Here is a 16,870-nt window from a genome sequence, read left to right on the forward strand (position 1 = left end):
TAGTCTTGTTGTTATAAAGATTACGGTTTTACTATGTTTCTGCTTTCTGCTAGACATTTGTATCCATTGTTGTTGACAGATGGTAGACAAGAGACAAAGTCTTTTTGTCTGTACAAAATTGAGGGACAGGGTGAAAAACAAATATCTACATTGAGTTGAGTATCATTTGATACCACAAATAGTGTTCACTGCCTTCATTTGAACAGTAAGCCTTGTGTCTTTAGCTTATTTTTCATCTTCTTATTCCTGTTTTGTTTTGCTTTTTATAATTTCTAGCCTAATGAGCAATTCTATAGTATTTAAATACTTGCACATTCTGTTATGTTTGTTTGCATGTACCTTCATTTTTCCCCGCATGGGCCAACATGCTTATGATTTCATTTAAAAGATGAATCTCAATAACCAAACAATCAGACAAAAATGATAATTATAAAATGTGACTGATGGTTCTGCCTTTGAAAGAAAATAAGTCATCATATAGGCATTTTAATGGAGCTCCTTAATTACTTGTATTCTAGCTTCTCATTCGCATAATATTTCTAGGCCTGTCTCTTCATTTATTCTAGAAGAAAGAACTGATCTTATTACTATTGTTGTGTACTGGGTTCATTGTGCAGGAATGAAGATGAGGCGAGTGAGTTCAGCAAAGAGCATGGTTTATTTCTTGCAGGATCTGAACTAGAGAAAAGGGCTGAAGCTGCAGCAATTTATACCTTGGCCCCTAGGCAGTGGCCAATAGGTTTGAAGCAACCTATTGCCGCCTAGGGGCAACCAATAGCAGCGCTGGAGACGGGTTGTCTGAGATGCTGGGAGCCGTTAGCTAGCTCCCTGCTCTAGCAACCTACCAGCCATTACCACGTGTTATTAACAAGCAAGCCCAATACATAACACCCCTCCCCACTTAGAACGAACAATACATAGTCATGGCATATGCCAATAAATAACTGAACAGATGACCAATAATGAATAAATAACTAAACAAACATGTAAAGAAATCTATGGTAAAGCTAGTGGTATCCTATGGAGAATAATAAATGGCCAGGTTGCTTTATATTCACAGTACAGTCAACTTTCTGATGGTGCTTAGAAACTACTTCAGGAAAACAATTACAGCACTGTGTACAAACAGCCACACAATTTTTGAGTGATTAAACCTATCTTTGAAATAAGTTGCACTGCAGATGTTCAGGCAAAATGCCAACATGAAAATGTCATACAAAACCTAAGGGCAGATAAACATTTACACATAACATAATATCTGAAGCAAATGCAACAAAATATAGTTTTAGCCAACTGTCTCAAAGTCCAATAAACCATTTTATTCAAATTTTTCTGTTACCCTAATAGTATGTTTGTTTCAATAGTTTGATATTTCTATTTTATTAAAAAATTGTAACTGCTGATTACTATTGTTGTTTATTCATCAAAGAACTCACATATTTCGCCCAAAATTACTTAGTTGAGGAAAACAGGAGAAAAATACTATCTAATAGGTGTAAAAGTGAAACCATCCAAATACATACATTCTGTTGGTTGTAAATTAAAAATCAGTTGTAATGATACAGTATTAAGTAATGCAAACAACAAATATTCACCTGACTCAATTCCAGTTTAAAGAGTCTCCAAAATATTTTTAAGAAGCAATTGGACAACCATTTGCCAGAAAATGATATTGGCTTATACAGCTTCCTGCCTGAGCAGGGGTTTGGACTAGAAGACCTCCAGGGTCCCTTCCAACTCTATTATTCTGTTCTGTTATATCCAATTGATCTGAATCAACAAGAGACTTTTGAAAATCATGTGCTCGCCATGCAAAATTTACACAATATGATTAAGCAAAAGGTACTCCAAAGAATTCAAATCTATTATTTAATAATATCTAATCTAAGGATCGCTTTGAGGTCAGAGCAATTAATCCAATCATGATATGTGCATATCAGTCAAAAGTTATTATTACTGGAGTAAGCTGAGACTGAATTAAAAAATTGATCACATGAAAATAAATAAAATGCAGTGAAAAATAAATATAACTTCAATTCATGGAGCAACAATAGACATACAGATATATTTGGATATTTAGTGAATCAACATTATACATATTTTTTACTTCTATGATTTTTTTTTATTTTATTATATATTTCTAAGCCCTTATCTCACATTGTTACCAGTATTTGTGTATTTGTATTATAATACCTATAATACCTGTTATAATACCACAATAGAGATAATAGTGATAACAGATAAGATAGTCCAGATTCCAGAAGAACATTCAAATAAACCTGCAAAGATTGCTTCAAAATAATGAATAGACATATTCAATATTTACTATTGAAGCTAGAATTACACATAAAGGGCTGACACATTATTTGTTAGGATGTAATTATGGTGATCAAAAAGTTAAACTGCCCAGATATTTTTTTTCCAGCAACAATGGATAAATAACTGCAGGGTCACGTCAAATGCTTCATGATGCCATGAATCAGGTAGACAGCATCACTGGGAAAAAGTGGTATTTAATCAAAGTGAGTAGACCCCCACTGGAGAAAGAGACAGCATAGTAGATTTATGACAAATCAGATAATTGTACATTTTGGGTGTGCATATTTTAGAAAGAAATACATTAAAGTCATAAGATTCCAAAGCAGCATGAAGAAACTGTCCAGCATAAAAATCACCTGGGAAGGTTTATATATCATAATCTGAAAGGTCTCATTTTCTTTAAATATTTTATTTGAATAGAATATTGCTATAATTTAAATTCTAGATATTGGTATATCTGCATGAAGTCTGGACCTTCAGTGTCCCAATTTTCTGTCTGAAATATTATTTAAGGATGCTTCCTAAACCCAGTACCTACAAAATGGGTTGAATTATAAGTCCTTCAACACAGGCTGGTTGAGGATGATGAGGGTACCAACATTTTTGGAAGATACTAGATTGGGGAAATCTGATGGAATAGATTTATATCCTGTGGCAAGGCAATTCTCTAAAAATCAGTTACAAACAATTTGGAACCAACAGGCTAATGCAGCAGTAAATCAAAACAATTTTACAACTATCAGAAAAGATCTAAGAAAATTAAAAGCCTTTTGTGCGTGCTGGAAGCAAATTAAAATTAGCACCAGATAAATCTCCATGGAAAAAACATATCAAAATTATTCTATCATTGAGACCCTTCCTACCAATAGTTGAAGAAGGACCTCCAAAATTTCCTTTTGAAGAGGAAATGCCTACAGGTAGTCCTCGATTTAAGATCACACTTGAGAACAGAATTTATGTTGCTAAGTGAGAAATTTGTTAAGTAAGTTTTGCTCCATTTTATGACTTTTCTTGCTACATTTGCTAAGTGAATCACTGCAGTAGTTAAATTAGTAACATGATTATTAAGTGGTTGTAAAAGGTGATCACATGACCCCAGGGCCCTGCGATCATCATAAATATGAACCGGTTGCCAAGTGTCTGAATATAAATCATGTGATCCTGGAGATGCTGCAATGTTCATAAGCATGAAAAATGGTCATGTCACTTTTTTCAGTGCTGTTGTAACTTCAAATGGTCACTCAATAAACTGTTGTAAGTTTAGGAATACCTGCATAAGGATACATAAGTACTCTTGCATTCAATTTACTGAATATGACTTCCAACTGCTCCACATAATCTTGAGGAATGTGACCCTCACCAAATGAGCATTAAGTTGGATTGCACTAACTAGCCCCAAATCTCCCCATGGGCATCTTGACTGAAAATGCCTAGCTCTCTGATCCTAACCAATACAGTAGTATACCACTTCCAAACTGGATTGATTGTACTTTAAAGGCAAAGGGGGCAATGAGGTTTTATCATATACTTTACAGAAGAAACACATATAAAAGGAAAAATATTTTAAACAATAATTAATTTAATCATACTTAGTACTTTTTATTTAGACTTATATAGCACCCCATGGTGCTTTATAGAATTCTCTGGGTGATTTACAATGTCAGTATTATTTTACTGACCTCAGAAGGATGAAAGGCTGAGTCACCCTTGACCCCCGTTAGGATTGAACTTCAGACTGTAGGCAGAGTTTGCCTGCAATACGGTACTTTAATCACTGGCCCACCAGGGCTTCTTATTTTTTATTTATTCCTTGAATACAGTTAAAGGTGGGTATGACATTTGGGGTGAAAGGAAGAGAAAGGAATGACTGAAGATTAGTTCTTATTTGATGCTCCTATGGTCATAAATGTTAATATAAAATAGTTTATTATAGTTATAATAGGAAGCCATGGTAGTAACTGAAATTCATGGAATATAACAGCCATGATAAAGATGGTAATCCATCTTTCTTTCTGCCTGCTGGCTGAGGGTGAGTCACAAGAGGTACAGGTGTGTAAGAGAAGGATATTACAGTTTATAACAATGAGATAAAAATACTGCAGACAGAAAAAAAGCTAGATTTATTTTCAAAAGTTACTTATTAAAGCTGAAAAAATATTGAGTTGCCAATGTATCTGTTTGGACATAAGATTAGACATAAGATTAACATAAGAGAATATTTCAGTTGCTTAATACAGCAATCTGCCACTTGTATGATTTTTTTAAAAAGATATACAAATATTATAATATCAAGTATCTGGTGGACATGGAACAGCCACTTCAAAGCATAAAACATGAGTTCTATATCTGTTCATAGTTATCAGAGAAAAATATTTTGTAATGTAATATTCATTCAAACCAGATGTATACTAAATAATAATCTTGAATCCTTAGAGAACAGCACATACAATATTATGCACTCTCAGAATGTTAGGAATGCAATCCTTTTAGAGAAATAGGTGGTTTAAGATGCTCATATTGTGTCTCTTGGCAAATTATTAACATCCTTTGTGAGTGAAATAGGCAATTTTGCTGTTAAGATAGTAAAAAGAGGTGTTCTAAACTGTGATTGAAGATATTCTTCTAGGGAAGTATTATACAAAATATTTCACATCAACAGATACTATCGATAGATAACTTACTTGCTCATATTATATACCTCATCCTGTTAATAGAAATATATCTCAAATGAAACTGGTTTAGAATAATTCCATAAACCTTTATTCAGGTTCCCTGTATGTATATTGAGGGCAAACCGATCTGACATTAAAATAGTTTGCAGGAAAAAAATAATTTGCTACAACTATCGCAAAACTTTAAAAGTAAGAATAATAAAGAAAGAAGAAGGTATTTTGATAATTAGATCAAGCTTAATTGACAGTGCTGTATGGGAAAGAATGGGAAAGTTATTTCTTTCTGGAAAGCCCTCTTGGCTGAGAAGGTTTTCCTCTTGGTTCAGATTCAGTAATCATAGACAGTGTACATCTTGAAAGGAAAGTGGGTTGCAGCGTAGCAGTCTATGAAATACACAGCTGGAATAAATGGTTGTAATTACTGTAAAATTTTAGAGGAAAGAAAATGTTTTTTTAATAAACAAGAAGATGGTAACAGCAACATCAAAGCAAAGAAACTTTATAGAATAGTATGTAGTGAGGAGGGCTCTTAGGCACAGAAGATCTTCTACAAGCGATTGCTATGTGGTTAGTATTTCAAAGAGTTTTAGCTTAAACTTACAGTGTGAAAGTGTGGTAGTTATTTTGTGAATAAAAATACAGAAATTAGAAATCTATCTACTGTATATTGAACATAAAGGTTTTTCTAAGCAATATTTTATTCCATTAAAAAGTACTGTAGAGTTTAACAGATACCTTTCCTTTAGCTAGTTTTTCTCTTTTGTTGATAAAATGTCTTTTTCCATCACTAATTTTTTTCCATTAGAAAAATATTAATCTTTTCATATTTCAGTTTTGACAACCTTTCTAATTTAGACTGGATATTTATTATCTTCAATATTCTGAGCTACTAATGAACAGCAGCACACAGGAAAGGAATTACATAAAATGTTCCACTAAAACAAGCTGTTTGTGCAGATAGCAAACTAGCTTAAGGGAATCAGAATAAATTATGTGATGTATATATTGAATAAAAGGGCAAGAACTGGAGGTCCTGAAAAAACAACAACAGTCCATCCAATAGTACTCTGTCTCAAGATGGAACTATCCTGTCCACAAAACAATATATTCCTCTTCAATTCCAACCCCACTTAAAGATTTTAGGGACAGAATATTCCCTCACATATTTCCTTCAGCTGAACCATGTAAGTAGTCTTTTATAACCTGAAAAAAATAAGTGAGGGAACTTAATAACAATTAAGCTAATAGCCCTAATCCATGTTACCAATAGATTTTATTTTTAAATTGAATACGGAAATATTCTAGAAGAATGTACCTCCGGTGGTTTCCCAACAGGACTCATCAGTTAATTACAGAATTCTTGGGAACTTCCAGGGAAGAAATAGTGAACTTGAAGATGGCTCCGCAAAAAGCAGAACTGACTACCATGATGGGATGGAGTCTGGACAAGGATAGAAAGTGATATCACCCACAAGTGCTTTAGACAGGCACTCTTCATTAAAAGAGCACAAGACAACTCCAGTGAGTTTATAGCTCTGGGAGATAGCCACCTTGCTCAAACCATAGTTTCTGCCTTTAAAAGAACATTGGATTCACATTCCTTTTCTAATCACTTTTGGAAATTACAACTGCTTTTCATCTATTAGGAACCTTTGGATCAAAACATTTTACAGCATATGATGAGTTTCCTTTAATCCTTAGCAAAAGAAGCTTTAAATACAAATTTAAGGACTTACAAAAAAATCTGGAATAAACAGCAAAAGAGTGAGTGATTAGAACTTTGGTTTTAGACATTAAACAGAACTAGAAGGAACTAAAGATTACAGTTAAAGATGAAGAATACCTAAGTTTGACTTACAAATACAGAAAAAAGCACAATATTTTAACATTGGTCATATTGAAGAATATTTTTGAACAATGAATCCAGAATTAATTTATAGAGTAGCTGCATCTATGAATACATTGTATTTAAAAGATGTTATGGAAGAGGAACACAGATTGATATTGATTTAAAAGTTGATTTAAAATGATAGACTACAAGAATGATGTAGAAAAAGATGTTGCATTGGACATACAAAAAAAGCAAAAATAAAAAATGGATGATGTCTTAGTAATTGTTATTAAAAGGGATATACAATTAACACACCAAGAGAGTGACCTGGATAATCTTTCTCTACTGGACTTAACAAAAGAACTTGCCAAAGGCCGCAAAACACTGTATTGCCCTGATACTGCAGAAATGGAGTTTCCTTTTTATTTTATTCTTTTTATTAATTTATAATATAAAATACAAAAATGCAAAAGAAAATAGTAGGAAAGATTGGGGAGGGAAAAGGAAAGGCAAAGTGTAGGGAAAAGGGAGAAAAGAAAGAAAAGGCATTGATTTCCAACTCCCTTTGGTGCAGTAGAATAAGGTAACATTAAACCTCAACTTTTTACTTTGACATAGTAATATAAACTAGCCATTTCTATAACAAGAAGTTGGTAAAACCCAACCTTTTTGCAGTCAAGTTAGACATCTCTGCTAACTTCATCAACTTTTGCAGCCATTCATCATTCCCATTCATCCATAGGAATAGGAATGGGGTTTCCAAGAAAAAATGTATTCTATCTTATCCAAACAGTCCAGCCCAGTCAAAGGCATATTTTACCAGCTTAGCATGGAGGCTGTGGTTATAAAAATGTTGAAGAACTACATGAACATGAAGGGCAGAATACCTAAGTAAATTAATAGAGCGCTTGCATATATTGTCATGGACTTGCACAGATATTTGTGGAAAGTATGCTACATAAATCTTTTAAAGATAATATGAACACAATATATTCAAAAATTCAAAATCTGTATTCCTCTTTAATATGAATTGGACTGTAAACTTTTCTGAGATCTACTTTAGTAAAATGTGCACTTTCTGTAACCATTTCAAAAGTTCATAAGGGAGAGGAAAAGAGTAGTGAAGGCTACTTTTTACAAGGTGAGTGGCAGTTGAGGACTATAGCAGTTTCACAGCAGTGGCTGTAAAGTCCAAGATTAAACAGCTCATCCCATACTTTAATGGTTTCTCTTTGAACTGGGCCATTAAGCCTCTTTCATTTTAGCCCATACTCTGACCTGACAGCTGAAACTCAGCAGCGTACTCCTGCACCAAATACTTAACTTGTGGGAAATAGGGATTTCATGGTTAACAATTACTTGATTGACTCTGCATTATGCTACAGAATTTACATAGCTGTCCTAATCTAAAGTGTTCTGAATCAAAAGAAGAACCTATTCTACAGCTTCCTTGGTTGTTTGTTTAATTATAAATCTTATCTGGGCTTATTTGGGCAAATTCCAAGAGACAGTGGAGGATAGATGGGCCTGGCATGCTATGATTCATGGTCGCAAAGAGTCGGGCACAATTTAGGGACTGAACTGCATCTGGGTTTATTGGTGGAAAAATAATCTGGTCTCAGACAAATGTATAGTTCACTTTGCTCAAGAAAGCCAACACATTTGGAAGAATTCCGATTTCATTTGTCAGTCAATGGAGTGGGTGTTTAGGGCTGGATGGCTACTGCAAATTTCTGGGCCAGCACCAGTATGAAGTGCCAGTAGATTCTGTTTCACCTGCTGGAGCAGCTGGTTCCTCTGAGTTGTTAGCAACTATTATATCTAGATCAGGATAATAGAAATTTGGTCAGTAGTCAGTGGGTTTGCCAGAGGATCAATAACCATCATGGTAATCCTTTATGCCTGGGCAGTAGCTGTCCTCCACTAGCAATGGGAATTAGCATTTGGCAATCAAACCGTCTGGCTGTCATCCCTGATCTTGCCAGTAAATCACAGATTTCCTGAAACTTGGCTGAAAACTGTCAGATGCAGCCCAACTAAATTAGAATGTTTATTGTGGTCAAAAAGGAAATAATATACAATAGCTGACCATTGTCTGCTATTGCAAAGATGTCAGATATTCCCAGGTTCCTTCCTGCTGTTCATCCAGATGAACAGCTATTTGGCACAGCACTTGGTGGCTGTGAAGCTGAATGTTTGTTGCATGTTAACAAAGCATTCCTCTGGATCAGAAGCCATTGAATCCCATATCATCTGCTGCTATTTTTAAAAAGTAATCTGCCCCCAGGTTCATAGATTTCTTCATATTTCTTCTGCAATCAGGAACAAGATTCAGCCTTGCTGTCAATGTGCTGGGATGTGTCAGAATGGTTCACATTTAAAACATAACTACAGTTAATACATAACTCAATTAAACTTTTAATTCACTTCAATTTAATGGATAAATTAAAAAAACATATTTGTATATTCCATTTAAACTGAGACTAATTTGGGTAAGACTGTGTTCCTGGTTTTATCATAATCTAGAAATGCTCTAAAATAAAATACATAAATACATGCATTTATTTTATCATTGTACAGTAGACTCTAGAACAAGTTCCAGCCAAGCATGGTTCCCTTGTATGTTGTATGGACCCAATTTAAAATTAAACAGTGTATTTATCTTTTTTTTCCAGTTTTAGGACATTGTGTAGAATTGAACATGATTGCTAGTCAGTTATTGTATGAATGGAATCAAATCAATGTTTTCTCCAGATGGATTTAAAATATGGCCACCACTAGAAGGATAGCATTGTATTGCAAGGCATTTAAGGGCTTTGAAAGAGGAAAGGGATATATAGAGGATCAAGAATATTTACAATTATGAAATTATGTGCTGTCATCTTTGAATAAAGACAAGACAGAAAATTTCTTTATGAGGCTACAGTATTTACCTTGGTGCAAATATTGATCTTACCTAGATAGCATTTCAAAGTAATCAAATGAAGATCTGCTCAGTTTCAATTTTGTACAGGTCAAGAAAAATGCTGCTGGTGTAATCTGGAATAAAGAACAAAATACTAATTGACATATGACTAGAAACATTCACCTGTTTAATCTGTGTTGGCTTTTTGAACATAAAGGTACTGCTCTTTCCTAGTACAAAAAAGATACAAACAGAGTTTAAATCTTGTCGAGTCCAGATGATGGAACCACAACTCTTTTTGCTTCTTTTCATTCAAGCTTTTAAAAAATCATGATTTGACTTATACTGAGTCATTAGTTTACTTGAAGTTATTGCCAAGTCATCTTCACTTTTCATACAATTTTTACTAAGCCAAGTGAGCACTACAATAAATTAATCCTTAACTGCCATATAATCAGTGGTGGGATTTAGCCAGTTCGTACCGGTTCAGCAGAACTGGTAGCTATTTTTTTGTTGCCCAGGCCCAGAATGGACTTCCGGAAGCAGTATCCACACAGAGAACTGGTTGTTTACATATTTGAATCCCACCACTGCATATAATTACAATTTAGATAAGGAATTTTGAAACCTCCCACTTCCAGGGAACTTTTTCCACACTATCTCTGCCATTATAAACAATCCTAGCATAGCATGAATCAGCCCTGATCTGAAATGCTGATTCCAATTTTGGAGAGGTTAGGATTTAATCTGAGCTTGCAGTTCAAGTTTTAAAAACAGATACTATTCAAATTACTTCAATCAAGATTTAGCTCAAAGAAAAGACACAGGATGGCATGTGAACTAATGCCATAGGGATAGGAAGGCAATAGAGAAAGAAGCTGGTATGAAGAATCATTTAAAGCAGGGGTGTCAAACTGCCGGCCCACAGGCCAGATGCGTCATGGAAAAACTGTGCCCACCCCATTGCCAGCAATGGAAAAAAAGTTGCAATACGTCATGACATGTCAGATGACATTGCGAGTTTGACACCCCTGATTTAAAGGCTTACTGTTCCCCAATTCTTTTAAAGAGCCAGCATACAATCACTCATTATCAAAGGACATCCCACTCACACTGATTTTAAAATAAGTTTGAACTTTGAACTAGTTAGCAGTGAACCCAGATTCAGAGTGTTGAGATGAACTTGAGGTTCTGATTAAGGCCTAGGATAGAAGTGTAACATTCCATTAGCACAAGAGAAACTAAAATTAAACCAAGAAGCTGAGAGCTGAGAAAGGGAGTAAATCTCAAAGCAACATTTAACATTCCCTTCAAAGAGAACTCTGATACCCAATGTTTAATAAACTGATAAAATGCATTAGTCATATGCATGCTTTAAAGAATCAACCATACAATCCAATCTATCCCATCTTTCTCCACCTATGAAAATAAAGTTGCAGCATTGCACATTATTCTACAAGAGAAACTACGGAGATGGGGCAAGGAAGGATTAGCAACTTCTACTTGATCTCCCTCTTACGCAATTAAGGCTTTTTCTTCAAGCTACTTTAAAGAAATAGTAACTTTTGCTCCTGAATATGTTAAAAATATCTTCAGGTTCTAGTGTAACAAAAAACAAACAAAATATCCCATGAGGAAAGCCTATTCACCATAGTCTTATAGTCACACAGGCTAAATAAACAATTCTGATAGCAGTGTTCCAATATCTCAGGGGCTGCCACAAAGAAGAGGGAGTCAAGCTATTCTCCAAAGCACCTGAAGGCAGGACAAGAAGCAATGGATGGAAACTAGTCAAGGAGAGAAGCAACCTAGAACTAAGGAGAAACTTCCTGATAATTAGAACAATTAACCAGTGGAACAACCTGCCTCTAGAAGCGGTGAATGCTCCAACACTGGAAGTTTTTAAGAAGAGACTGGCCAGCCATTTGTCTGAAATGGTATAGGGTTTCCTGCCTGAGCAGGGGGTTGGACTAGATGACCTCCAAGGTCCCTTCCAACTTCTTCTTCTTCTTCTTCTTCTTCTTCTTCTTCTTCTTCTTCTTCTTCTTCTTCTTCTTCTTCTTCTTCTTCTTCTTCTTCTTTTTATTATTATTGTTATTGTTATTGTTATTATTATTATTATTATTATTATTATTATTATTATTATTATTATTATTATTATTATTATTATTATTATTATTCCTTGCAGGAATCAATTTCTTTAGTCAACTGGCTATTGCTATGCTGCAGAGTTTGCATGCTATCTATTCTTTTATCCTTTCCAGATCAAATCTGATTATTCTGATTTTGGAAATGTCTGGTCCAACTGATTTTTTCAGCTTATTTTATGGTAACCATTTTGTTATTGTTGCTTTCCGGTAGAGTTTGCATATTAGTTATGTCAATAAAATACTTTAGATTTGAATTCCTGGGCTCTAGTTTCTATGGCAGAAAGATAAACAACCTTTTATGATTAATTGTACAACCCAGCCCTTTTATGGAATTTGCTTTCAGCTCTGTTATGAGGATAATCAAACTGGGCAGCACCAGTATTTCTTTATACATAACATTTCTTTTCTCCTCCTACTTCATCTGATAATGTTCAACCTCATGTGGCTTCAGTACTCTAAATCTTGTTTCACAAAACTCCCAAGTTAACCAGTCTATTTCAATTCCCACCCATTAAATAAGGTTGGCAAAAGGAACTCATTATTCTGAACCAGCAAAAATGGATCAAAATGAAGGATAACTTTGCCCAGGGATCATAAATAAGGGAGTCAGCAGTTCAGGTGCCAAAGTCTGCCATGTTTGCTTTTCATAAACTTAGATCTGACAGCAAAACTGTCAGGAATGCCTTCCAACTTTGAATCCTCCAGGGTCTCATTTGCAAAAATGCAGAAGCAACCCTGCTGGTTTTCTTAAGGTGAATCTGTATTGGCCATTAATTCACATGCCAATTTGGGTTATGGTGCTTGCAACTGGTACATATGTTTATGTTTCATTAATAGACATTTTAGGTGGTGGGCCCCTTCTACTACAGATTCAGCTCAGAGAGACAGCAGCTTAAAATGGGGGAAAAATTGGCTGGATTTTTAAGTCTATTTTCTCATTCCCTTTCCCCAAATACATAGCAGATTTAAATGTTTTGGAAAGGAGCCAGGTTTCCTCAAACCTGCCAACAATGAGAACATTTTGATTCAGATAATTGCCCAAATGTATTGTATTTTTCCTCCTGTAGTCTTGCATGCATGTGGATGCAAAACAAAAGGTTTTTAAGAAACTTATTTCACATTCCATTACTCAGCATCATAATGCAATGCATCATAAATTTAAAAGCAAATTGCTTTCTGCAGCAAGGCAGACTTCCCTAAATTGGCAGCAATCATACTGCTTAGAAATATCTTTGGGCAACCAACCTCAGATGGAACTGCATTACTTATAGCCTCAAATACCCCTCTCCAACTCATACTAGTGGCTCCTTACTTGTCAGAGTTTCTCGCAATTCATTTAACTAAAGTAGTAAGGGGGTTAACATGTTTTAAGAACATAAAAAATGATGTACTAACCCAGTTAACCCTAGAGAGGTTACATTTAATTCTAATAGATTCAGTCATGTACAGAATTAATAACAGTTCCAAGTTTATTATGGGGCATCTATATTCAATTAAGGGACGCGGTGGCTCAGTGGGTTAGGATGCTGAGCTTGTCGATCAGAAGGTCGGCAGTTTGGCGGGTCGAATCCCGAGTGCTGCATGCCAGAGTGAGCGCCTGTTACTCATCCCAGCTTCTGCCAACCTAGCAGTTCCAAAGCACGTAAAAATGCAAGTAGAAAAATAGGGACCACCACGGTGGGAAGGTAACAGCGTTCTGTGCGCCTTTGGCATCTAGTCATGCCAGCCACATGACCACGGAGACGTCCTCGGACAAGCGCTGGTTCTTCGGCTTTGAAACGGAGATGAGCACCGGCCCCTAGAGTTGGAAACGACTAGCATGCATGTGCGAGGGAACCTTTACCTTTACCTTTATATTCAATTACTTATAGAAATTCAGTCAATTTTTTTCCTTTTTTAAAAGTGAAAAAGTTAAGATGGGAGGTGAAGTGGTGATTTCCAAGGCTAGGTGGCAGCATGTATGTGTTCCAGTATGAGGTGCTCACATTTTAATTTTCTGCTGGATGAGGCCAATGGTTTGATCAGTGATCTCACACTTGGACACTTTTAAGTTCCATGGACTTCAACTCCCAGACCTCACCAGTCAGCCAGAGTTTGTTTAGATTTATAATTTAAGACCACACATATTTAAGTGGCCAAGTTTGAGAAACAGTGGTCTAGGCAACATGAACAAAAATGTGTAGGGTAGATTTTTTAAATTGCATCTTTTTGAACAGAAAACCAAGGAAGTTGACTTTGAAATCATTTTGGGTAATTAGTTATTTATTCTGATTTTACCCCTTTTAGATTTTTCTTTTAGGCTTACCCTTTTATTCCTTTTTTTTTCTCTGACCCTTTTTCTTATCAAATTTACAGTATGTTGTACTGGAAACAGGAGATGAGAGCAAAGACCTTCTCCTTAGTAGCTGATATTCAGTCATAACATAGCTATTATGAGAAACTATTGATGGTACCATCTAACATAAATGTGTAAATCCTGTCTTAAAAGCATTGATTATTCTTTAAACATCATATGTCACCATGGCATGCTTGATTTTCAGAGGCTCAGTGGTCACTTGACAAAATACATTCAATCCTAAACCTGTAATTCTGAGATGAAGTTAAAAATAAATACAGAGTTGGCCAACCATGCTCATTCATGGTTGGTTCCATCTTTAGAAGTAGAGATGTTTACATGAACAGGTATAACCATGCAGTGGAAGGTGAGAAAACAGTGCTACCCCTGGCTGACTGATTTCTTGACTGATTATGTATTTGCCAGTAAGAAAAATGGACCTACACATGGACAAATTCTTTATACAAGGGCTAATATATAGTGGTTCAGCTATGGATTTTGAAGAATAATGAGTTAGTTGCTCTTCTAACCTATGGCATTCCCATATCTGCTGTTTGCCCTCAGACTTAATTGTGTATTAGTCCTCTAATGAGAACAGAGGCAGAAGACTTAAATGGCCACAATAGGTCTGCCAGTTCAGAAGTCTAATCTATTTCATAGATACTTCTAATCAGTGAGTTTCAGTTCTAGATAAGGCCTTGATAATGTTCTACTTTTCTCATATATTAAGTAGCATGGAGGGAAAGCCTGCCTGATGTAGCAAGTGGAAGACTACAAACATTCACAGGCTTCTTGTTTGCTTTTATGGCTGTTAGAGGGCATAGGCGCCAGCAACAGTGTACAATAATTTGCATAGGGGAAAGAACTCTGATCTCTTTCTAGTTTCCTGACTGTGAACTATGTACAAAAGTCGTAGGTTAATTATTTGGGTTGGTTAGTCAATAGTGAGGATCAGTTAGTGCCTTCCATTCATGGCTCTGTCTTCAGCAGTGCAAGACTGTAATTCGTGGAGGTGAATAACAGTTGTCAGGGATGAGGTATTAGTTAGGATGATTATAATTAATTAGTAATTATTATTGTTCTCTGAGAATATGGATTATGACGGCATTGCACATGCATTAATTCTGGGTCTAGTGTCCAGTTAGAGTACTTGGACTAGAAGATTATTCTGCCTATTACGCATTTGCACAGAATAGGAGCACAATTCTCCAGACATGGCCTACGAATCTGATCTTCTAACCTGTGTTAAATCATTATTAGTGTTGCTATCAGGACAGGAGAACTGGGTAAGAAATGTTCTTATCAGGAAGCAAAAGTTTACATGAGCTTTCAAACAAACAAATCCCAACAATCCTGCCAAACCAAATGTTTTTATTTGACAAAATGCTGTTTAGAAGAGACAAATTGCTGTTTAGAAGAGATGAGCGAAATGCCTTAAGCCTCCAATTGGTCTCCTGAAAATGCACAAACATCAAAGCGAATCTAGCTGAGATGTTGCAAAAGCTGATTTTCAGACAGTTGCTTTATGGTTGACAGATTCTTCAGTCCAGCATTTTTATTATTGAACAAGATTTAAACTATTTCCCTTTCTTTTCCCTGCTTGGAACCAAGTAGTTCCAAGGCACTTCCTGTTGCTCTTATTATAATGCCATTTCATATTTTGCATTAGGGTTATGTCCTTGGAGATATGGTAGTGTTATACTAGGTGGGGAACTCAGATATGGAGATAATCAGATTGTGTCACAAAAGAGTTTTATTGTTAAGAACCAGCTGTGTATAATCACATTCCAAACCAATGAATAGACTCTGATCTCTACATTGCAAGTACCTTGAGTAACAGATTATCTGCACATTGTATCAGGTCAGCCTGAGGTGAGAAGTGATTTGTAAATTCTAGCGAGGCGTTAACCTTCTTCTGATACCCAGCAGTGGATTGGCCTGTTTCTTTCCCTTGGGCACCAAAAAAATGCTGAAGCTACACTACAGAGGACTGAGCTACCAAATAATTCTCAGGAGACTCCTGAACAAAACATAATGTGTTATATTTGAGCTAAATATCTTTCCTTTCGTATTCCGCTAGTATTAGGTATGTTTTTCTGGCTGTCACAATTGTCATTATGCAGATATCTTTTCAGATATGCCTGGTTAAATTTTAATGATCTCTTACTAACCTCTTCTTTTATCACTTGTACTCAGTTTCAGATGGAGCTAAAATGCTTCTCAGTAGATCAAAATTTACCAGACATCAAACCATGAGCTGAACTGAAAGCATGGGAGTTTTTCATTTTATAAAGAAAGTTTTCACTTTTACTTAATTCAAAGAAACAAGAAGCAAATACTTGCTGGAATAAGGTTGCCAGATGCTATAATGTTCATTATTTTTTAATCCTCTTCTTGATTTGGCATTCTTTTTTTTTGAATCAATTAGAGTTGAGTTTGATTCCTATAAAATTAACTATTCATATTATTAGTTTTGCCTGGAATGTCTAACAATTTGAGGTCCTTCTTTTCACACTGGTATGCATATTCAGTCTCCTTATTTGACATTTTATGCTTCAGGTTCCTAACTTGCAAAGAGGGATTAGTTATATATATGAGAGGGAGGGAGGGAGAAAGTATCCATCGACTATTTGTGGGCTTTATGCCGACTGCATCAGA

Source organism: Vipera ursinii (genome assembly GCF_947247035.1).
Source record: "Vipera ursinii genome assembly, chromosome: 3".
NCBI classification, from domain to species: Eukaryota; Metazoa; Chordata; class Lepidosauria; order Squamata; family Viperidae; genus Vipera; species Vipera ursinii.